Here is a 26,036-nt window from a genome sequence, read left to right as displayed (position 1 = left end):
CACAGCAGAAAGTCCCGCAGAATGAAAGGGACATGTTTTTCTGTCCGTGAGACTATGCAGATAGGTATTACAGGAGCCACAGGGTCCTGTGCAAATGACACCTGGGAATAATGTTATAAGGGAAAATAATAATTCAGTAAGATTGTACAGTGGTGACAAAAGACGGGCTGCCAGGAGGAGGTCAGAGGTCTGGATAGCATCCTACGTATTTCAGTTTTTACATGAAAACTCAAGGGAAGGCTTGGATAGTTAGCAAACAGTCAAACTTGACAGCTAATCAGAAAAGAATATGGCAAATACATAGGCGAATGCCAGCAGCAAACCACTGAACTGAGAACAGGACCCCCGTTGAAGGAATCAGAGAGAGTACTGAAAGAGCTTGAAGGGGCTTGAGACCCCATATGAACAACAATGCCAACGAACCAGAGCTTCCAGGGACTAAGCCACTACCTAAAGACTATGCATGGACTGATCCTGGGCTCCAACCTCATAGGTAGCAATGAATAGCCTAGTAAGAGCACCAGTGGAAGGGGAAGCCCTTGGTCCTGCCAAGACTGAACCCCCAGTGAACATGATTGTTGGGGGGAGGGCGGCAATGGGGGGAGGATGGGGAGGGGAACACCAATATAGAAGGGAATGGGGAGGGGTTAGGGGGATGTTGGCCTGGAAACCGGGAAAGGAAATAACAATTGAAATGTAAATAAGAAATACCCAAGTTAATAAAGATGGAGAAGTAAAAAAGAAAATGTCTGTGTGGAAGAGGACAAAAATTATGGAAAGAAAACATGAAGACCTTCCTTTATGTTTTCCTCAAAGGCATTCACCCAACCTTAAGTATAGTGGGCATTGCCAGGATCAACTATGAATCACACACACACACACACACACACACACACACACACACACACACACACACACACACACTCACAGATGCAGGCATGCACACACATTCCTACATACTATCATATGAAGGTACCATTTTAAACCTTTTCATCTAAAGATGTAGATGAGAACATCTGTTTGTCAACGGTAGAAAATATCCACATCTACCTTGAAGTATGACTCTAGGGTCTGCAAGGCCAAGGCTCCGTAAGGCCACACAGCTGTTCAGCACGAGGTCTCTGCCCTAGGGGCCATGGCCCAAGTGCGAAGCTCAAAACAACTTTGGCTGTTCCTTCGTTACCCTTGAGGACTCTGGCAGCAGTGCACAGGGTAAGCTAAGAAGGTTCTAGAAGCATCTGTAACTGTGTCAAGGAAATGTATAGAAACAAAAAAATAGCCAAGCACTTGGTTAGCCCTGGTAGGATCTGACCATGGGATTGCATATCCTTGTGACTGAATATTTGTGCTTTTTACTAATCAAAAGCACCTGAGTGGAGGCAGCACAGAAGCCATTTCTTAATTGAAAACAGTTTAGGAGTCTAAATCCTGGAGGTGTTCCACCCTGACCCTCCCTAAGAAAATATGTGCAGCTTTTCCCAGCATATGGGATAAAGATTAGATACATGATAACATTATGCTGAGCTAACTATCAAGTATGCTGGGCAGGCAGGGCGCAACTCACCCCTCATTCTGGATGACACAAACGTAAAGTCTGGGACCAATTAGTGAAAAAAAATAGACCGATAATTTGAGCATTGAAATCTTACTGTAGGATAACTGAGTTCTTGAAGAATATGCTCAAAAGATACAACACAATTGTATCTATCTAGTGAGTTTCCTTATTAAGCCTATATCCCTTCGGAGCACACCAGGAGTCACAGTCTATGATAGCTAGCTTCTATGGGCACAAAGACAAATGACACCCAGTTCTTGCTTTAAGGGACTTCTTAACCAAAGGCAGATGCAGATTGGACTTTAAAAAAAATAGGAAATTTAATAGAAGATTAATTGATGTTGCAGTACAAAGTGGGGATGGGGTCATATACTAGCCAAAGATGATTGGTTTCCAGTGTCTTGTGAGCTCTCATTTTTTTTTTTTGACCTTGGATACATGGTGTTGTCTCTAATGACTACCTTAACCACTCAGTGGGGTTCTGCTTACCATACTGATGAGCAGATCAATGCTCCAATTTCACACATTGCTAATTTCTCTGGAAAGTCAACCAGGCCAGTTAATCCTGAAGACTTTCTTAGCCACTGCACCCCCTCCCGCAAATTGAGAACAGCATGCATTATTAGACACTAATGTAAAATCATGCTTAAAATAAAAAAGAAAAGAAAGCAACCTCTTCATATATTATGAACTGCAAATCTCAGTCTCGCTGTCAAGGAGGCCTTAACTCTTGTATTATAATTTAATTGCCTAGGTAATCATATATGCATATTTTAATGCTTTTATCCATTGCTTCGCACACAGAGCAAGTAAATGGAATGATAAAAGGAAATAATCCTGGTAATAAAAAGCCTATCAGTCATCATATAAACATGACTGAAGATGAAAACTCCCTGAGGAGAAAGTGCTATATTAACATTTTTCACAAATATACTAAGAAGAATATGAATACCATTGATGTAGAGGAATCAAACACAATACACCACATGTGTATGCCTAATATTGTTTTCCTGTGAATGCCTGAAGACGTATTACATATGCCATTTGAAGTGTATCAAATGTATTGGATTCCAGCTTAGTGACATATTGAATTTTTATTGGAGTCACTAATTTGAGTATGGGTGAGGGAAGATTCACATGCTGCTGTATTATCAAAAGTTCCTATCCTATCTCATGAAAGCTGCAATCCAGGACCTCTCTCTGCCACCTGGACCCAGATCAATCTTTTGCAGAGATCCCCTCACCACAGCGCAGCTTGTCAGTCTCCCACCTCAGCAATTATCCTTTGCTTTTATAACCTTTCAAGACTCATTTCAGCTTTCTCAGACAAGTGAGTTTATCTCAGGAGCATCCCCTCTCCTTCCTGGTGGAAGAAAACCACTATAAAACAGGGTTTCCCTGGGATTAGCAAGGATCCAATGCCCATGGAAACAAAGAAAGAAACAGTGTGCAGAAGGATCACCTAGAAATTCCCCATGTACTCTGAGATGTAAGTTCTAACTAGCCTATACATCTTTTTTTCCTCTCAACCAGGAAGCAGATATCTGTTACAAAGAAGGGTCTAGTCTTCCAGAGGAGGTAACCAATTATATCAATGCCCGCAGAAGTTGTATAGTGAGTCTTTAATTCCTAAAGAGAGACCTAGACAGTGGGTCATGTCACTGTACACCCCTTCAGAAGACCGTTTGGACACACAAAGTAGGCCTTTATATCTCATTTCCTGTTTATATCTAGAATTAGCCATACTTTATTGTACCATAGTGGTTTTCCAGGCTTAACAAGTAGAAGATACAAGATGGGGGTTTATTTTCTTGCTTTCTCCATTTAAGAAAAGATTCATTCATAACCATGAGGTGTTTTGTTTTTAAGAGAGAAAATGAGGATATTATTCTCCCTTTCTTCCACTCATTCACTCAGGAATTCTGATTCCTGGACCACAAGCAAACCTGAGTGATGAAGAGTGTACCCCAGAGCTAAGCCAAGTCAGACCCCAGTACATTGCTCTGCCCTCAGGTTAAGCAGCACATGCTACCAAATCCATGGTATTGTGAATGTATGGGTGAATGTGACAGTAAGATTAACCCCACCACATTTTCTCTGTTGCCATTCTTTTTATTTAATTTCCTTTAGTTTAATACCCTGGTTTAAACAGGGATGTGCTTAGATTTATCACAGGTGACAGTATGATTGATTTCCCCAAGATGTTTGCACCTCTTTTATCAGGAAGAAAAGAACAGTTCAGAATTACATTGAGACACACCCTGCTTCCTTACCCCCGACATTTAATTACTCAACAATACCCTTAAAGAACAACTCTGTACCACAGGATAGCTTAAGAGGAGGTAAGAGAAAAATACTTTACTCAGCCTTAACTAGGGGAAAATTAAACCTCCCTCCCTCCCTCCCATTCCCTCCTTCCTGTTCCTCCCCCTCCTCCACTCTGTGTGTGTGTGTGTGTGTGTGTGTGTGTGTGTTTGTGCGCGCACACGCGCGCATGCTCATGTGTCTCTGAAGGAGAGAGAGACTTAAAATTTTTAACTTAGAATCCCAAAACAGTTTGGATTTGTCATTCTCCTATTTTCAATACACACAGGCAAATATTTTCAGAAAATGAGACCCACTCTCTCCTTCCTTGCTTTGAAATAACATTTTCAAACCAGTAACATGACAGAAACCAATGTTTCTGAGTACAGAAACTTGCTTGCAAGTACAAGCAATATCTTCTCCCATTTGTTGAAGAATTCTATGAGGGTGGCCCAGCTGTAAGCTGTTTTACTTTTTAAAAAAAAAGTCTTATCAGTTTCTCTGATTAAAGTTTATGCCTATGTTTGAGTGATTCATGCTCTCCTTCTATGCTGTTCTTCTGTGAGTCATTTGGAGGGATTGCTGCTGAGTTGGAACATTGCATGCCTAGGGACAGGTATTAGGCTGTGAGTACGTGTATTTGAAAATGAACAGATGAGCATGTAAGAACTATTTGCTCTTTTACATTGCCCTAAGACTGACCAATTTTTATGATAGCTTCAATTTTTAAAAAGGAAAAAAGCACAGACCTTATTATTTCAAGTACCAACCTCAGCTTTTAAAATTTTCAAAGAACAAAAGGATATAGTAGCAAGTATAGATAGGGAAATAGGATGATTAAGAAAATAAAAGTTACAAAAATAAGAGTAAAGGATCCAGGCTAAATCCCATACAGCTCATGATAGGTTACTGCTGTCTGGTCTATGAATCACTTTTAAAAGTCCATGTAGGAAATGTCAAGAAAAAATAATTGGGGTCAAAAATCATTTACTATTTAAGAAGGTTATATGCCTGTGATAAATCTAACCACAGGACTATTTAATAATCATTTATTAGTGTTATCATTCAGATTTATTTTTGTCTTAAATATAGGATACTTCTTTTTTTATATTGAAGTCTTAGGTATAAAATAGTAGGTCCATTTGACATCTGAGGTGTATGGAGGTGTCAACCATGGGACAGAGTCAATCAGAGGTGGGATGTAACAGAGGAGCTGACTTAAGACAAGACACTCTTTTATACTGTGAAGAAGGATTGCTTTCTAATGTTCTGTATTAAATGCTAGAAGTGTAGCTGAAGACTGCTGGGATTGAAAATTAGCAGGTCTGTGTGGGCATATCTTAATCTCATCATCGATGACATTGGAGTCAGAGCATTCTTTATGGTGGAAAGTAATCTGCTCAATATAGGATGTCTAGAGGAATTCCTGAACTCTACCCACTGGATTCCAGTACTCTGTCCCCACTGCAACAACAAATGCTAACCCAAGATAGTGAGAAGCACTCTGGTGGAAAGCCAACCTCTCTTGAGGGCCAGAGGGCTCAGGGGACTAGGTTTGTTACGTAACTGAGTCTTCCTGTGTGTGCTGGTACCCAACCTCCACTCAATTGTTCTCCCCAACTCCAAGAGATACCCGCGACTCAGGACAAGAGGGCTCTAGCTGGTTTTTTCTTCATGTTATTCCTATAATTGAAGACTTCACTGAAAATTTGACACTGTAACAATTTGATATGAACAAATTGTTACATGTCTTCACAATGTAAGAACAGATTAATAATGAATTCTCAGTGTGAGCTATTTTCCTCCTCAGTCTCTGATGTCAGGTGTGGTCTCAGTTTTTTTCCTTTTTCTCTTCTTTAGGTCACTATTCTTCTCTTCTCAGTGATACATTTACCTCCCAATGTTCTTTTTTATGATACATATATGATCACCATTTTAGTTCTATTCCATTTTTCTCACTTCCAAGTTGATTTTGAACAATGTATATAATGTATACAATATATACATCTACATAGGTGAAAGATAGGAATGGATAAACAGATATGTATATCATGCATGCCTTTTTCTTATATACATATAAGTTCTGTTGAAACAAAAATGCAATCTTTATTTTCATTGCTACTGATATAACCACAATCTTTTCTCAATGACTTAAGTATCCATTCCTGGCTATCTTTCTTTATCTTTTACCAAGCAGAGGAACTCTAGGGTCCCACGTTGATTCAAGCTATATAAAGTGTCTGTAATTAAGACCACTCCCATCAAAGACAGGATCTAAAACATCAGTTAAATCATTGCCCAGTTTTCTTCTTAATTATAAGATCCAAGCATCCTTTCCTTCTGTGGGACGGCAACTCTAGGCAAGGGAAACAATTGATATTTGACCTAATGCTGAATCAAGGGGGCAGAACAATACAGAAAGAGACTAAGAGGGAAAACTGACCAGAGACATTCTCTTTGGACCACTGGCACTTGCACCTGGTTTGTCTACAGTCAAATATTTGGGGCAAGTCGTGGACACCAAAGTTAGAAGAAGTAGAACAGAGTGTGATGAGGAACATTGTCTGAACCTGAAGAGAATGTGATTAATCACTCTTCAAATTTTACCTTTAAGGTGATTTTATTGAGCAATGCGAAGCCCTTCCCTTTCATAATTACAGAGTTATTTATGGAATTGCATCACCAGCTCTATAGTACACCCAGCATATCCCAGGGGTTTCTCATTCTATGTTAACAAATTCAAACACCAAGGCATTATTGGCAGACTCAGCACCATGCATGACTAACTCAACTAAAACATTAAAGGGGTTGGATCACAGTAGACTATGCCTATGATAAGCCAGATCATGACGCATTTTTTGGCTGAGATTGGGGCACCACAGAGGTTTCATTGCATTTTAGACACGATTTCGTTAGCAATGTTGCAGGACCTGACTGGAAAAACTTTCAGTGTTCAAAATAAAACAGTTTATCTACCACAAAGACATAATTAGGCCAAGGTATGTAGGAGTCCATACACCTTTCCAAGTGCATTCAGAGCCAAGCTTGAGTCTAATGGTTATTTTATCTTTTCATCAGAAGATTAAGATTATTTTATGAGTGTTCTGTGACTTTGAAGTTCAAGGGTTGTTTCCCTTTTGAGAAATTAAGAGGGAATCCAAATTATACTGGTGAAAATATCACAAGTAAGCTTTTTCTCGAAAGAATTCACAGATCAAATAAGATATTCATACACACACACAACACACAACACACACACATGCACATGTACATGCACACATGCAGGCACACACAGACACACAATCCAAACATGTACATATATACGTCTATATATGCATAATTTATACTTATATATTGTTACATATATGATAGATGAACCTAGATATTCTCATAGATATACCATAGCATAGTTCGAGTGGATGTACATTTGAAGAAATTACACTAAACTACGTTCTGTGTGGCAAGTAACATCTATATAATTCATCCATTCATTCATAGTAGTCTGCTCTGGAAGCAAGAGCTCATATGTTAATGGACAGCACAGCAACAGAGACTACCCTGAAGCACCTAGAAATATCGGAAGTTATATCCACAAAGAAATAACTCACTATGACTTTCCAAACAAGGATAACACCAGAAACATGCCAAATTGACCTACACAGTGAATTATAGATCCCCGGGAAAGATGGACGCGACAAAGGTGGTCTTCTCCAGGGAAAAGTACAACAGTTATTTGTCCAATGACAAACACCCCTGAGAACATACATACAAGTAAAATTAAATGGACTGAATACATTATATTGAAGGAATTATGCCTGGGTATATACATATAAATACAATAACAATAAGTGGAAAAAGAAGCCATGTATTTGAAGGACAGTGAGGAGGGGGAAAAGACAGGAGGTATGAAAAAGAGAGCAAAGAGAAGTTGCTAATGCAATTAAATTATAATCTCAAAAATTTTTTAAAAATAGATTTTGAGCAGGGTGTTGCCATTCGGTCTCTGCTTCCCCACCTGTGGCATGCAGTCCCCAGGCAAGAAGAGAGGGGAACAATCCTACTCCAGCTCATCTCAGAATGAGATTTATAGGTTTGGACATGTTTTGATTCCACTCTTGCTCCAGGCTTGTTCTCCATGGGACCACGGCTCTCAAGCCCCACAGAGAGTGCCTATAGAAAACACAAATACTGAAGCATTTCGTTTGCCCCTCAACCATCACTATGGACTTCCTAAAGCTCTTTCTAAAAATATTTTATCATACTCCTTCTAATGCACATCAGGGGAAGCCCAAAAAGATGTTGTCATGGTTATATATACAGAATTTCCTTAATGAAAATAATAAATAAATTGGCTGTACTCTCTAAAGCTATGCTAATATCCTGAATATTTTGACAATTCATCGTTTCCTCAAAGGAAGATTTTTGGCTACGTTGTAAATGATTGCATCACGTTTTCTCCAGTTTCAGGATTACTCCTTCAGTCCATTTTCCTCAGGTTGTCAAATACCTGTCAAAAATACAAAAGAAACAAGTTAGTGCCACTCTACTGATTAAACATTGAGTTGTACTCAGCTTGGCAGTCATAGTTTCTGTTATAGTGAGCTAATTCTGAGAGCCAAGTACTTACCTATAACTACATCATACATAGATCATATAGAGGGGGCTGTTTGATATTTCCAGTAACTGGAAACACCTATGAGACAGCTTCCTTAACTGAATGATTTAAAGCAGAAAGACCAACCCTGTGACTGGATCTTCAGAGGTGGGAAGATCCACCTTTAATTGGGGCCACATCTTTTGCTGGCAGCCCATATAAGGACATAGAAGATGGATGCACTTGCTGCTTACATGGTTGCCCTCACTCTCACTGGTGAGTTTATACCTTCACGGGTATTAGAACCTCTTCATTGAGATTTTGGCATACATTAAAGACCAGCTCAGATACCCCACTTTGGGGACAGAGCAACTAGTTGATTCTTTGAACAATGGAATAGCCATTGTTTGAATAATTGAACCATAACCTCTAAAACACTGCGTGTGTGTGTGTGTGTTTTATATCATATATATATATATATATATATATGTGAAGAAATATATACAGAAAGAAAATAGGAGAAATATATCATCTACTAGTTCTGTTTCTGCAGAGAATTTAGACTAATACAGAAACCTAGCAGAAGAAAGTAATTCACTGTGAAAGCACTTTAGGATATGCTATCTCTGGATACCATAGAACTCAGTCTACTTGATTGGTCCCACATCCAAGAGACAAATTTCAGTGCAATACATTCTTACCCCCAGATAAATTCATCCATGACTCTGAAACCAAACAGTCGCAGCACCTGGACTAGTTACTCACAGTAGAAACTGGTACCAAGAAGTGGGGTTGTTGCTGTGAAAACTTGAACTCGTGGTTAGCTCAAAGGCCCCTAAAAGTGACCCCAGGAGGAATGTGAAAGAGTTCAGGGCTTTAAGTCACAGAAGCCAACTGGGATGTGAGCAGAGTTTATTGGGTAACTCCAGAGGGAATGGGGAAGACAAGAATAGTGCAAATGAACATAGAAAAGACTGTGCTCATTAACTCTTACTTGAGGAAAGAATTCTATTCAGAATTAAACTGAAGACCATTTGTAATATTCTAGCACAGAATCAGACTGTTTTCTGCTTATGTTTTGAAATTTAAGTATATTAAAGGCTGAGTTTAGAAGTAGTGAACGGAGGAAACTAAAACAAAATATGGTGGCATGATTGATACAAACTCCTTTTAATCATGATTATAATGAGAATTCGGAGCAAAAGGAGAGTAGAAAGATAGGTGCAGTTTATTATGGAAAGAAGCACATGTGTGTATGAAGCTCTTTCTCTATGAGGGAGTATGTCCATGGCTACAGTCTTCATCCACTGGCCTGACATCCCATCTTCTATAACTTTTCAATGAGAATTCAATGCTAATAGTTCTTAAAGGAATATCCAGGTTCTAAAAAACAGTTTGAAGCCATGGACAAATGCAAAAGGGAAGGAGGATGGGACAGGGGGCTTGCGTAGGAGAGACAGGGAAGGGGGACAACATTTGAAATGTAAATAAATAAAATAACCAAGTAATAATAAAAATTATAAAAGAACAGATTGGAACTACTGAGATGTCCATCTTCCTGGAATCAGAAGTTATTGTGTTCTTTCCCCAGCCATGACTACCGTTGATTCTAAGAGTCATTCATGCAAGTCAATCAATAAATGTAATTTTATCATGTATATTATGTAGAATGTGTTTTATTATATAGAACAAATGTCCTATGTTTCTCCTCTCTGCCTTATATGTCAAATTCTACCCATTTTTTCCATTTCAGTTTACTTTCTACAAGGATATTTATCTCACATTATATCTTATTTGATTTCAGGTTTTGTACAATTTAATCTTCAACATGAAATGCTTTCCAGTATGTTAGAATAGCAAAAACAGAGATTATCAGTTATACCCTAATATCTACTCAATAATCAATAAAGGTTTGCTATTAAAAGAAGTGCTACAAGTATATGCATTTCTACGTCTTTTGCGCTTATATAAAATAGATATTTCATTTATTTTTAAAAATAAATAATGTTAATGGAAGAATCTAATAGAAAAAACATTTCCCAGTACTGTAAAATCTTGCCATGCTGCAGATTTTCTAGTGCCAGTCCTGGCAAGAAGACACTTCCAGTGTTTTTCCAGTGACTGCAATTAGATGCCCTATGTAAAAGCATCCTAAGATGCTCATGCTCTACTTGGTTATCTGCCAAACATAACCAAAACAGAGTCTCTGCCACACCTGCCTTCTCTGGTCTCTAGAATGTGATTCATATCTTTTGATATTCTAAAGATAAGTTGTAAATGAAAATTTGAGGGATACATTGAGGGACCTTAAGGATGTTTGTTCTCAAGCATCTATAGTCAGTACTTCCATTCAGACAATCTATGAATCCAAATAGCCAGTAATTCTTGTAGCAGAATTTTTATAGTGTCATAAACCTTAGTATCGATATCAAAGATTAATGTTTGTTCATTTATATTGTGTCCACTTTTTGTGTCACTGAATATCTGCTTAGGTACTTATGCATTTTAAAATGAATAAGAATATATTGTATTGTGTTCATTGGCGCATCTCTTGTTGAACATTGTTCTTACAATAATATTGCCCAATCTAACCCTAGGAGTAAAGCTCAACTGTCATATTGTTGGGTGGAGATTTACTTGTATGATATTTTGAATAAGCGACTAGAACTTAATCCATCTTCATGGGCATTCTTATTGTTTATTTTTACTTTTATTTTATCTTGTATACATGAACTGTGTTCACATTTCTTTTATTACCCTCAAAATTAACAGAGGGTCAACTTAATATATTGGAAATCAAGTAGAAATTTGTGAATAAAATATGTTGGTGATGGTTGACAACAGGCAAGAATAAACATGGATATTAACTCTGCTGTGATTCTCAAATGACAGCTTTAAAGTTCTCTTCCAGAAAGATGTCAAAGTTTCAAGGTACAGGTGATCTTAACTCCAGCTCACTAATTTCTACTTTTCTGAGTCTGTGAGAAGGAAACTGTAAACAAGCCGGGTAGAAGTCCTGCTCCTAACAAGGCTCAGAGAATAAAACAAAGATTATCGTTCTGAGTGAACTACAAGAAGATACACAGGGAGGTATGGTGCATCTCTTAAAGCAGAAGGACTAATGGATAGGATCCTCAGAAAAAGACAGTAAAAATGCTTCTGCATTTGAACAAATGAAGTTTGGCAAAAACATCTGAAGAAAGCGAATAAGAACTCCAACACAACAGAAAAGAGATGAATGACATTGTTAGTCATTCATGAACCCAGACAGGAAATTATTATTTTTTTAAAATGGATTGTAAATTAAGGTTATAGAAGTGAATTTTGAGCCAACAAATGCCATGATCTTCTCAAACTCTTTTAGTGATAATGTGGAAAACCAAAGCAAACAAGCATAGGGTGTGTATAGGTAGGGAAACTCAGTAGATAATGGCACTTTCCAGGAGAGCTTTGCAACTTCAGCTCAGTTCAATTGATAAAAAACATGTAAAGGTGAAAAAGAAGACCGTGTCCACAAGATTATCCTCTTGCCAACACTTGTACATGGTGGTATGAGTGCCCCCACCATGTGCATGTTCTACACATACAATATTTAAAAATTGAGAACTTTAAAAACAAATTAATGTCAAAGGAACAGTGTTCTTTTTTTAGTTAAAATTATTTCATTGAATTATCTTTCCTGTTCTTTTTTAATTTTTTTTTATATAGTTCTTTACTTACATTTCAAAGGTTATTCCCCTTACCGGTTTCCTGTCCATAAACCCCCATTCCCTTCTCTCCCCCTCCCCCTTATGGTTATTCCCCCTATACATCTCCCTTATTGCCCACCCCCATATTCCCCTGCACTGAGGGTCCAACCTTGGCAGGACCAAGGGCTTCCCCTTCTCCTGATGATTGATATTCTCTGCTACATATGCAGTTGGAGCCCTGGGTCAGTCTATGTATGGTCTTTCAATAGTGGTTTAGTCCCTGGAAGCTCTGGTTGGTTGGCATTGCTGTTTTTATGGGGTTGGAAGCTCCTTCAACTCTTTCAGTAAGTCCTCTAATTCCTCCCAAGGGAGTCCTATTCTCAGTTTGATGGTTTGCTGTTAGCATTGACCTCTGTATTGGGCATGCTCTGGATGTGTCTCTCAGGAGAGATCTATATCCGGTCCCTTTCAGCATGCATTTTCTAGCTTCATCAATCTTATCTAGTTTTGGTGTCTGTATATTTATGGGCCACAAGTGGGTCAGGTTCTGAATGGCCATTCCTTGAGTTGCAGCTCTAAATTTTGCTTCCAAATATTTGTCCTCCTCTGGATATTTGTCCCCCTTTTAAGAAGGAGTGGGAGCATCCACATTTTGGTCATCCTTCTTCTTGAGCTTCCTGTGGTCCAAGGACTGCATCTTGGTAATTCGAACCTTTTGGCTAATATCCACTTATCAATGAGTACATATCAAGTGTGTTTTTCTGTGCTTGAGTAACCTCACTTAGGATGATATTTTCTAGTTCATTCCATTTGCCTATGAATTTCATGAAGACTTGTTTTTCATAGCTGAGTAGTACTCCATTGTGTAGATGTACCACATTTTTTGAATCCATTCCTCTATTGAAGGTATCTGGGTTCTTTCCAGCTTCTGGCTATTATAAATAAGGCTGCTATGAACATAGTGGAGCATGTGTCTTTGTTGTATGTTGGAGCATGTTTTGGGTATATGCCCAGGAGAGGTATAGCCAGGTCCTCAGGTAGTGAAATGTCCAATTTTCTGAGGAACCTCCAGACTGATTTCCAGAATGGTTGTACCAGTTTGCAATCCCACCAACAATGGAGGAGTAGGAATAGTGTTCTTTACAAACGTATGTTAGGCAGAAGTATCAACCTTGCTTACATGTGACTTTTTAAAATGTTTGTGTTTTCATTCTCCATTGTAAACATCCTTGTGATATACTTTTTTAATGTTCATTTTATTTTTCTGGATTGTGATATAATTACATCATATCCCACTTCCCTTTTCTCTTCCTAAACCTTCCCATATAACTCCTTCCCTGCTCTTCAAATTATCCTCCCCCCATTACCACCCTCCCCCCAACAATCACGTTCACTGGGGGTTCAGTCTTGCCAGGACCAAGAGCTTCCCCTTCTACTGGTGCTCTTACTAGGCTATTCATTGCTACCTAAGAGGTTGGAGCCCAGGGTCAGTCCATGTATAGTCTTTGGATAGTGGCTTAGTGTCTGGAAGCTCTGGTTTGTTGGCATTGTTGTTCATATGGGGTCTCAAATATAAAAATATTTTATTATTTTATAAGATATATATACATATATACATATATGCATATATACATGTATACATATATACATATATACTTATATACATATATAAGATACATATATATATCTTAGTGACCTCTATTATTTTATGATTAAAAACACATATAAAAGGATATTAAGTCAAAAATCAAAAGGTTCTACCTTATCTTATATCTTAGTTTGTTTTCCTCTATGGATGATAAAATAGAGTTACAAAAGCCACTTATGGTAGCAAGCATTTATTTTGGTTCAAGTTCCAATCTACCATTATAGGAAGTTACAGCAGCCCAGCCTGTGGAATTGTCTCACTACAGCAAATGTGTCCTCCCATATCAATATATCAATTAGTAATCAAGATAATCCTCCCAAAGGCAAGCCCCGAGAATCATCTCAAAGGTTACTCTGGATTCTGTCCAGTTGACAACTGGCACTAACCAACATACATGTTGCATTCAGGATATACCAGTGAATGATTTACTACAAGGGATTCATTCACATCTTGGAGTCTGAGAAGCTTCATGATATGCAGAAATCAGGGTGGAGACCAATACGTAGTTCCAGCCTAAACCCTCCCCCAGGATGAACTGACTTTACTAAAATCCAAAGAGATGAAAGAAAGAAAAGAGGGTAGGGATAGAGAAGATAACTAAGTTCAAAGGATGCTGGAGTGAAGAACTCCTTATTTCCAACAAGTAAATGGACTTGATGTTTTAAGTGTTATCTCCCTCTAGAAACAGGGAATTTATGTTAAATTTCTTAAGATCGTATGAATTTAGTTACACATTTTATATATTCTTCATAACTAATTTAGTCAATTTTGCTTTAGCCATAGTTTTGTTTGTCTGGTTACAAAATTATACCTTGAGCCCTTGGGATTAAAGTCTAAGGAATGGCATAGCAAATAAATATTAGCCTGGTCACAGACTTTTGACTCAGGGCGATTAAATTTTATAGTGTCTTCTTATAAGTAAATGGGAGACATAAACCCTGTAATTGAAATCAGATGAACTCAGTTGATCATCCACACTACAAGCTATTTATCATTAAGCCAAACCATCTCATACACTCCTAACACCCTCCATCTTCAAACTGAAATAAACATATGCACTACCCTAATCTTGAGTGAATTTCTCAAGAAATTATATTGTTATCAGGGAAAAAAGAAATAAATGAAACCTAGAAGCTTGTTCATAGCCACCAAGCTTTGGTTCAATTCACCAGGCTGATCATGAGTTTTTACAAACATTTTGTTGATAGTTTTTCTTAACCATCTTCTATGCAGGAAGAACTTCCCATAGTGTTTCTTTATGTGTCCATCTGCTTTTATTGAATTCACAATAATTGGGTATCTGCTTCAACCTGCTCAGAACCCAGTCCACTCTGTTGGACAGTGATCTACCTGTGTGGTACCCGTATTCAGACATGGGAAGAATAAGGCTCTTTACACATTCAGGAGACTCAGATTTCTGTGTATTATTAACACAACAAGAACAAATGGAGACTAAAAGACTGACATTTATTATCATTATTTAATATTTTTTTTACACTGCAGTCATTATCCCCCTCCCGGTCCACCCATTGACTGTTCTTCATCCCATACCTCCTTCTATCTCCAAGATGATGTCCCTAACCCCCACCCCACCCCCCAGCCCACCAGACCTCAAGTCTCTCAAGGGTGAGGTACATCTTCTTTCACTGAGGACCAGGCAGTCCTCTGCTGTATATGGGTCAGGGGCCTTATATCAGCTGGTGTATGCTGCCTGGTTGGTGGCTCAGTGTCTGAGAGATCCCAGGTATTCAGGTGAGTTGAGACTTTGGGTCTTTCTATGGGGTCACCCTCCTCCTCAGTTTCTTCTAGCTTTTCCTTAATTCAACTACAGGGGCCCTGTAATGGGTGCTACCCACAGGGGTCCATTAGATGGGTGTAAGTATCTGCATCTCACTCTTTCAGCTATTGGTTGAGCCTCTTGGGAGGCAGCCATGCTAAGCTCCTGTCTATAAGCACACCATAGCCTCAGTAATAGTGTCAGACCTTGAAGCCTCCCCTTGAGCTACATTCCATTTTGGGCCTGTCACTGGACCTCCTTCCCCTCAGATTCTTCTCCATTTTGTTCTTCTGGACAGGAACAATTATGGGTCAGAGTTTTGACTGTGGGGTGCCAACCCTATTCCTCCACTTGATGCCCTGTTTTTCCACTGGAGGTGGACTCTACAAGTTTCCTCTCCCCACTGTAGGGTATTTCATCTAAGATGCTTCCCTTGGCATCCTGAGAGTCTCTCACCACCCAGGTCTTCAGTACATTCTAGAGGGTCCTCCCACCTCCTACCTCTGGAAGTTACCTGTTTCTATTCTTTCTGCTACCCCTCAGGGGTTCAGTCCTTTTCTTCCACACAATACCAGATTATGTTCCCCTCTCCCCCATCATCATCCCTATAACCTTAATATGCAATCCATTTTAAAAATAATTTCCTGTTTGTGTTGACGAAATGTTATGGTTAGTCTCTCTGTCATTCATCTCTTCCCTGTTGTGCTGGAGTTATTATTCCCTTTCTTCAGATGCCAAACGTCATTTGTTCATGTCTTTAAGGTATGAATGCTGAAGCTCTTTTACTGCCTTTTTCTGAGAATCCTATCTCTTAGTCCTTCTCTTCTGCTTTAAGAGATGCTCTGTACCTTTCTGTGTATCTTCCTAGTGGAACAAGTTCAAGTTCAAGTAGGTCAAGGACCTCAACATAAAAGCAGATGCACTGAATCTAATAGAAGAGAAAGTGGGAAAGAGCCTCAAACTCTTTGGCACAGGGAGGGGAGCACATTTTCTAAACAGAACTCCAAAGGCTCAGGTTCTAAGATTAAGAATTGATAAATGGGACCTCATGAAACTGGAAAACTGTAAGGCAAGGGACATAGTAAATGGGACAAATCAGCAACCTACAGATTGGAAACAAATCTTCAATAACCCTACATCTGATAGAGGGCTAATATCAAAATATATAAAGAACTCAAGAAGCTGAACACCAGAAACCCAAACAACCCAATCAAAACTGGGGTATAGAACTAAACAGAGAAATCACTACAGAGGAATCTCAATGGCTGAGAAGAACTTAAAGAAATGTTTGTAGACCTTAGTGAGCAGGGAAATACAACTCAAAACGACCCTGAATTTCCACCTTACACCAATCAGAATGGCTGAGATAAAAACCTCAAGTGGTAGCTCATGTCGCTGAGGATGTGGACAAAGAGGCACACTCCTCCATTGCTGGTGGGATTGCAAATTGGTACAGGTACTCTGGATATCAATCTCAAGGTTCCTCAGATAATTGGAAATAGATCTACCTGAAAATCTATCTTTAACAGAGTTTCAGGACAGAAAAACTTTGCATAGTAGGTTATAATGAATAAATCAGTGAGCATACATTTTTGGCTTCATTTTTGCATTTTAATAGCACCGATTTTAAGAATTCCTAGACATTTAAGTGTATTAAGGATATTATTATTTTAGCTCTGGATTGAGAAAAACTCAAAGACAACTGGAATTAATTTAATTAAGTGTGTTTAATTGTCATTTCTGACTTAGGATGATTAACATATTAATTCAGTCAACTATTTGTTTTCATGAATTAACTAATTTCACAAGTAGATATTTAGGAACCACTCAGAGTCAAAATACAGTCTAATCAGACCTCCAAATATTCATGAAATAATAAACTTTTGAAAATCATCTCAACATATTGAATTTATAGATTATCTTTTGTTCTATTTATCAAGGATGAAAATAATCTTTCAGGAATTAAGCAAAAAGATATTTAGGTTAATTTATTTCATTTTATGTGTAGGAGTGTTTTTGTTTTGTTTTGTTTTCTATGAATGTATATATGGATACTAAATACATACCTGGTGCCTGAGGATGTAAGAAGAGATTGGATTGTCTGGAACTGGGGTTAAAGACAGTTGTAAGCCACCATGTGGATGCTGGGAACTGAACCAAGGTTTTCAGTAAGAAGAGTTAAGCATTCTTAAATTCTGACCCATCTCTCCAGCATACAATAAAGATATTTTTGCAGTTTTATAATTTTTTTATAATTTATCCATGCATTATTAATTCTACATATACTGAAATCTGATTATATTGCCCTTATTTCTACAAAGGAATGGATCATCTAAAGAGTTTGTCTAGATAGGAGCAAAAAGTTAACATGACTTTCTCACTCAGTGGTATGGAAGGAAGCAGGTAAGAATAGATGTGTTTGCTTGGCTAAGGAATAGTATTTTCCCCTCAAACTATAGAAAATTATTTGAGGGCCTTTATGCAGAAGGTAGAATTGGGTTAGAAATATGTTCTGTGAAAAGAGTGGATGATAAAATATAGATCAAGTAGCCTAGTATAAGAAGTTCTGAAAGGCATCCCTTTGTTTGTGTGTGTGTGTGTGTGTGTGTGTGTGTGTGTGTTCATGGTATGCATGCATGTGCCACATGCATGCTTATCTATGCCTATGTGAATGTGTAAAGACGAGGATAATCTTGGATGTTTGTCTCACTTTCCACCTGTGTGTGTTCTTTGCCACTACATTGGATCCATTGGCTCCTTGGGATTCTCCTCTCTGCCTCCAACATCCCTGTAGAAGTACTGGGATTATCTTCTGTCTGGCTTTCTTCAGTTTCTGCAGCTCCAAATTCAAGTCTTCAAACTTACATGCAAGTTCTTCACCCACTCAGCCATCTCTTCAAACTATCTATCCAATTGCTTTAGGGAGAACAATACAGTTTCTACCCACAAGAAAGACAGTGTGGTAGTTTAGCTTGATGTATTGTGGATCTAAATAGTTAATAAGCCATACTGTTGCCATGAAATGTTAGGCATTTCAGACATATGCATAAACCTCTAGTCCCTGATACGTAAGATGTATGTGGCATCTGTTGACCTTTCTGTATTTCCAACAGTGAAGGTCTCACTACTCCCACCCCTGCTTTACACACATTCTTCACATTTTTCTTACTATCATTTTTCTCTTGGCAAAGAAATGATTGTCCTCACCTTTACATCTCCACGATATTCTTTTGGTCCTAGCCATCTATATTGTGTTCCTTGTGGCTATTGTTGTATTTTATGATTTTCCTTAGAAATTCCATAAAATCCTTTTTAGTTTCCAAATTCCCTAGACTCAAATTGGTCTCCACTACCATAGTCAAGAATTTTAAGATGCAGAAGATGTATTTTATTTTATTAGAGACCAGCACTAGTGTTTAATGATTTGGACAACTTCTTATGAACCTTTTCGTTGTCCTAGCCAAGTGCATGTTAATTTTCAGTTCAGGACAAAGCTGTAGCCCGGAAGCTCAAGGAATAATCCTTGGCCAAAGTAAATAGGAATAACACCAGGCCAGAAAAATATGTTCCCAAAGGCACCTCCTGTAGCTAAGTGCATATCAGAAAATAATGACAGAACTGAAGATTCTATTAGTTACTTTCATGTAAAATACAATTATTTAAAATCTGTAATATATATATTGGCATTTACCTATCTGCTGGTATTAATGAGGTATTAACTCAACAATTATTTTAGGTCAACAAAAATCTTTTCACTAAAGAATTATTTCTAATATGTGGCAATTCCCAAAGCCATTATAGTAATAAAAGAAAGTTGTAGGATTGGCTCATTATAGCATAGCTTAGAAACGCTACAGCTAATACACACTCCTCTACTGCTGTCTTCCAGGAACCATTGCCACCATCTCGACTTTGCCAGGGAGATTGTGTTGTCTGTAATGTACTGTCAAATATGTTGCTGTGGAGAAGGGTATCTAGTTGTGATAGCTTAATATCAAGTTTACCTTAATAATGAACATAGTCCATGAGGAAGTGCTTCTTTCTGCACACTGTAATCAGAAACTAACACCCAGAGGAAGCCACAGGAAGAACATCAGCCTATTCTATCATCCTCAACCTCCAAGCATATTAGCTTAGCAGGATGGGTATGAAAATGCTCTAAAGTGATGAGGATGAGAGTCAGTGCACGAGTGACCCTGCCAGAAAACCTCAGAGATGAAGATCTGCAGGGAACACATTGGCCATCAGGATGACTTTCACCTTCAATGGGTGACAGAAACCTGGGCTTCGTAGAGCTGTCATCTGACCTGTCTCCCATCTGTGACCATCCATCTCCCTCTTCCCACTCTAGTGACCTTGCATACAAGGAGGTCTTCAGCGTCCCACAGGCTTCAGATCTGAAAGCAGAACTATGCTTTGGCTTCCTTGAGAACAGCCATTTGTAAGTTTAAATTAAATGCACAGACTTTGGTTCGTTACAACTGACCTCATAGTAGCATAGTTTTGCTCTTAAAACTCTCAGCTGCCTGCAGTTATAAATAGCTAGCCACCGATGCCAATTAGAACACCATGAGTTGGATAAAGGACACTTTATAGTGAGAGAGTTAACTGCACATGTGTGTGTCTGAACATGTGCTTGTGGCATCTCTGTGTGTTGACTAACAAAATGGAAAAGGATTGATTTTTTTTTTCTAAAACACTTCTCCTGGCTTAAAAAATGAAAGGCGTCAGGAAAAACAGGAGAATAAAGTTCTCAAGCAAAATGTGTTTTGATCTGACAGGACTAACATTTCTTGTCCCAGTATAAAATATCACTAGTAACTACACACAAGCTGGGACATGCAAACTATAGTTAGGAAATCCATTGATCCAGATTATTTTTGATAACAACCTTTCCCATCTGAACAAATGGGATGATTCAAAACATGTGGCATCTTTGAAAACATGTCTTGATGAATCTTTATGATAACATTTTAACTAGTAAGTAAGGACACATTAAGTCTAAGTGCCTTGCTCCTGCACTCAACACACAGAATTCCACTGTCTCACCATCAACCGTTAGCTTTACCATTTAAAACATTATCTGCTAGCATAGACACACAGGCTCGGATACACATGTTTTCAAAGTAGCAATGAAAATTTAAAAGGCTATAGAATTAGATAAGAATAAAATAGTGCATAACAACACACAGTCTACCTTGCTTTTTCATCTCTCATAATTCATAAGAGCACAAGGAGTTAGTTTTCAGTACTCATGAGTGCACACATTCATGTGCAGAAAACATAGATGAGGAGTCATGAATCCTATGGTGGAATCTCTAAGAGCTGTCTTCACTCCCAAGCCTACCTCTTTTGGAGTTACAGTAAAAAGATCCAGACTAGTATATGTACCTGTATCCAACATGGAACACAGAGAAGGCCCCCAGGTAACCTGAGGAGAGCTCTATGCAAATGACAGCAAACCCCCTTGTATTTTAATCCATTAACATTTGGGGAGTCCTTTATCATTGCAACATACAGTGATCTGTTTTAAATTCATACGAATGTTGATATACAATTTTAATCCAACCATTTGCATAAATCACACCCCAATGTTCACACATGCCAAGTAGTGGCAGCAAACTGACTTACACATGTGTGTAGTGACAGTTTTTTATGGGTACCTCCAGAATTGCTTTCTGAAAGATTTCATCAATGTGGTTTATTTGGAATAATCATGGGAATGGATATTAACCCTGTCTGAACGTTATTTGATATGCCTATCAGTCATTTAAATTTTGATGTATCTATGAGCTATAATATCTGCGTGTGGCTTTTAATTTGCATTTTTTATTGTTGACTTACGTTGTTTCTCTATTTGTGTCTTCTATGAATTTCCTGATTTTATATTCCTTGTGTATGTTTTAATTTTTTGAATTTTCATACTGATTTCATTTTTTATGTATATGAGTACTTACCTGCTTAGATATTTGTGCAATATGCACATGGCTGGTGCCTCTGGTGGCCAGAAAGGGATGTTGGAACTCCCTAGTGCTAGCGTTATAAATATTTTTGACCATCTATATAGGAGCTGAGAATCAAACTCAAGTCCTTTAGAAGAAATGTCAAGCACTCTTAACCATCAAGCTATCTTTCCAGGCTCTTGATTTCATTTCTAAGATAGGGTCTTATATAACCTAGACTAACATCAAGTTTGCTAAGTAGCTGAGGCAGACCTAGGACTTCCTGATGTTGATGGGATCTACCATCTTCCACCTACTATGTGCAGGAATTACAAGCGAGCAACAACATATCTAGCTTGGTTTTTATTTGTTTGTTTTGAGGGTTTTTGTTTGTTTGTTGGTTGGTTTTTGTTTTTACGTGTTAGGTTTTATTTAGGTCTTTACATGTTTAGGATATGAGCAATTTCTCTGAGTCTATCCCTTTCTTTGCCATCCATAGCATCATTGGTTTTATTTCCTTCCTTAGTGAAACCTATCTTTCTTCTAGACAATGGAATTGGGAGCTTCAGTGTATTTAAGAGCTCTTTATCACACAGCATTCATTCTAAAATGATGTACAGACTATCATCAGTTAACTTATCTATAAAATTCTGTAGCATAATTGAGGTTTTCTTCATGTTTTTTTTTTAAGTGCTGGTTTCTTCCTGAGATCCTTTATAGATATATTTTACTTCTCTTTGATGTTTTCTATTCTACACTCTTGTTCCTTCTCGTTCTTTCCCAATGGTCTGATCTTTATGATGAGGCTTCAGTGGCACATTAGGGAACCTGTCAGGCACATTGCCCATATTCTTCATTTCAATCCCATTTTACCCATCCTTGCGCATCCGTAAAACAATCCAGAGTCGGCCAATTTAATATGAGACTTTGTTGTGTATTAAAACTTTATATTACTGTGTACTGTAGATACAACAAGATGCTCCTTCCATAGAGACAACTGGCCAATAACCAGAGAGGCAGGGTGGAGACCTTCAGGCCTCCACCCTAAGAGGCGGTTTCCATGCCTGCTACTGAGTCATGAAAGAGATTATGAATGCACCACACCATGAGCTCTCTGAGGTCCCTTTCCTGACTTCCTCAGTACCTCCTTGACCCATATCATCATAAATCTTTGTCCTAGTTTTGTTTTTTACCCCTTTGCTTCATATTCGTCTATCCTTAAGAAGATCTCGCGCTGGTCAGATGGCTTAGTGGGTAAAGACACACATGAAGCATCCCCAACTTAGTGTGATACCTAGAACAAATATGGAGGACCATTTCTTCAAGTTGTCCTTGGGCCTCCATGCATGGTATGGACATCTCCCATCCCCATGATCGATAGATGGATAGAGATAGATAGATAGATAGATAGATAGATAGATAGATAGATAGATAGATAGACAGACAGACAGACAGTTGATAGATGATAGATAGATGTTAAAAACATAAATAAATTTTAAATAAATCTAATTTAAAACTTCTTAATTCTACCTGTGTGTGTACTTTGGAAAAATCTAAACCCATAACAATTTATAAAGAATGTATATGCTTAAATTATCATTTTCAAGTTTCTAATAGGTAAAAATTGTTTTTTTAGAATGATGGTGCATTGATCTTCATTTTAAAAGCTATAGGAAATGAATCTGCAATTAGTTTATGCATATTAGAAACCTATACCATCCTCAATGACAAATATCAAAGACTAGAAAAAGAGTTCTTGGAAGTGTCAAGTTTGGTGCCTCGGTTACTGAAATGAGGAAGTCAACAGGATTGGGAAGAGAATGGAGTAAAGGACAGAGGGTGAGCCCGGGTTCAAATCTGCTGTTGAGCGGCAGTCCACCTTACCATGTAGACATGGGGGCCCATCTGGTCATGTTCCATATTTTCTATATATTATGTCATTACTCCTTCTACATGTGTATCCACTGTTTTGTTTACTGCCATCCTACCCTAGAAATATTAAGGTTTGAAACTGACTAGAAAATGTTCAATATATTGGATATGTTAAAAATTAATTTAGCCTTAATTAATTTTTCTGTTTCCAAGTTATAAGATATGAGATGTTATCTGCTGTCATGTGTGGCATGCCTCAAGTTATAGCACATCAGAAGGCTTGTTCAATGCAACCATGAAAGGTATATGAGCATAGATTATTTTTTGTCCTAGACTAGAATTTACATGTCACTCCTCCTTCCTCAAAGCAGAGTGAGACAGGTTAAGATCTCTCTTTCTCCATGCCCCTAATACAGAGAGAAACATAACAGAAGGGAATTCGTTTCACACTTTACATTAACAGCATTATACTACTTAGCAATTTAGAAAATGAAGATATGCTTCAAAAAAAATCTATAAGGTACCTGCTATGGTTTTAAAGTCCTTCCTAACACTCAAGTTGCAAGTTGGAGTTAGCCTGCAAAGCCTTGGGTGTGACAGTACAGGGGTACACGTGTTCCTACATTATGCATCTGAGCACTAAGGATGTGGGTTATGGGGTTAAGTAAGATTGAGGTATACTGTTGCTCTTCTACTGAGTTCGGGGCTGGGCACCACTTTCCTTTTACCAAATGCCCGTTGATCAAATTGCTTTGAGGATCAGAAAGCCCATTCTATACCTGGCCACCATGGTGTTTTGGAAGCAGGCCCTTGTTTTGATTTCATAGACTCACAGCTTTAGGTAACTCGCCTGTTTTCATCCTTTGTGTATTTAGGAATATTCATGAAAGCCAATAGCAATTTTATATGTGGTAAGAACTGAGGTTCACATGAATTGAGAAAAGAAGATTTTTGAGAAAAATAATAAACAAAATTATGAATGATATGAATGAGGTGAAAATACACATGTGTCCAACTGACATAACCAGATCCAAATGATCCCACAGCCATTCCAACACCACCAAAGCACAGAAGTTGCCTAGAAGGTAAATCAGAGCCAACAAAGGCATCATTCTAATCTAACAAGCTACTGCATACACACAAATACAGGGAGGGAGAGGGGAGAAGGACGGGGAGAGGGAGGGAGAGAAGGAGAGAGAGAGAGAGAGAGAGAGAGAGAGAGAGAGAGAGAGAGAGAGAGAGAGAGCACTTTGAAAGAACTGCAGGTGCCTCTTCAGTATCTTACACAGTTTTATGTAGATGCAGCATGAGATTGAACTTCAATAGCTGTGTAGGTTGCTCAGTTCTGATGATTAATTGATTAATTTAACTGTAATTCATTACAAATTTGTTTCTTCCTTTTTACTTGCCTGCCTTGTCTCATTTTCCATGTATTAATTTCCAAGAAGTATTTAGTTATGGATTTTTCTGTCCATGTATATTGATCAGTAGTAAGGGCCAGAAATGTTCTATTTAATAGATCCAAACACTTATTTATTTAAAATGAAATTATTTTATCTGTATGACTTTTTTCCCTGTGTGTATGCCTGTGTACCCATATGCATATCTGGTGCCCAGAGAGGTCATAAGAGGTATTGGATCCCTGAAACTGGAGTTGCATAGTATTATAAGCTGTCCCATGAACATTAGAAATTGAACCAGGATCTTCTGCAAGAGCAGTCAGTGCTCTTACCTGCTGAGCTATCTCTCCAGTCCAGAACTATGCACCCTTAAACTATCTATATATATATATCTATATATTGATTTTTTGAGACAACAGTAATAATATAAGGCTTTCATAGCATTTATATAACACGAACCATGTCTTCATTCTTGTCATCATCTTTAACTACACAGACAGCTACAATATCTCAGTACATCGAGTCCCTTATACTCCTGGATCTTTACAGCCCATACAATCTTTGAATAACTGACAATTCACTTTTCATACTTCATGTCATCTGTTTACATTTAATGAACAATAGATTTTTAAAGCAGAAAAAAAAACTTGGATGAAAAATTTCCAAGGCTATCCATGCTAATTTTTCTTTCATTTTCAGCATACTACCTTCCTTCTTAGAGCCGATTGTCATCACTCTATGCTCCTCTTTGACCAGCTTCTTCAATGTGTTATTTCATGAAAACCTAATATTAATATGAAGACAGCCACATGCTTAATTAAAAGTAAGGAAAAGTCTTGAAGAGTTTGGATTGCTATCTCTGAGGTGAGTGTCAATTGCCTTGAAACTGCATGATCAGAATATACTCTGATTGCGTCATTTTCCCGCATGCTTGCCTTTACTTGGATATGTCTTAACATCATGAACAGTCCTATGTTGCAGAGCACCATGGACCCTCTCATGGCCCACTGGTGCGAGTTCTATTTTGTATGCTACCTGTCGCAACGTTTGAAAATGGAACCCTCTTTTGTCTGGTGCAACCATTTAAATTCTGAGTTCTTTAGAGAATACTGATAAAATCTGTGCCTTCGGAACTCCTATCTGTGAAAAATAGATTTGAACTAGGCATAATGACCCATGTCCATAATCCTAGCATTTAGGGGGTTACAGCAGGAGGATTAGAGTAAATTATAGATCAATGTGGACTACTCTTCCC

The sequence above is a fragment of the Rattus rattus genome, chromosome 4, assembly GCF_011064425.1.
Source record: "Rattus rattus isolate New Zealand chromosome 4, Rrattus_CSIRO_v1, whole genome shotgun sequence".
NCBI lineage: Eukaryota > Metazoa > Chordata > Mammalia > Rodentia > Muridae > Rattus > Rattus rattus.
The sequence above is the reverse complement of the archived record's forward strand: the minus strand, read 5'-3'. Positions refer to the sequence as shown.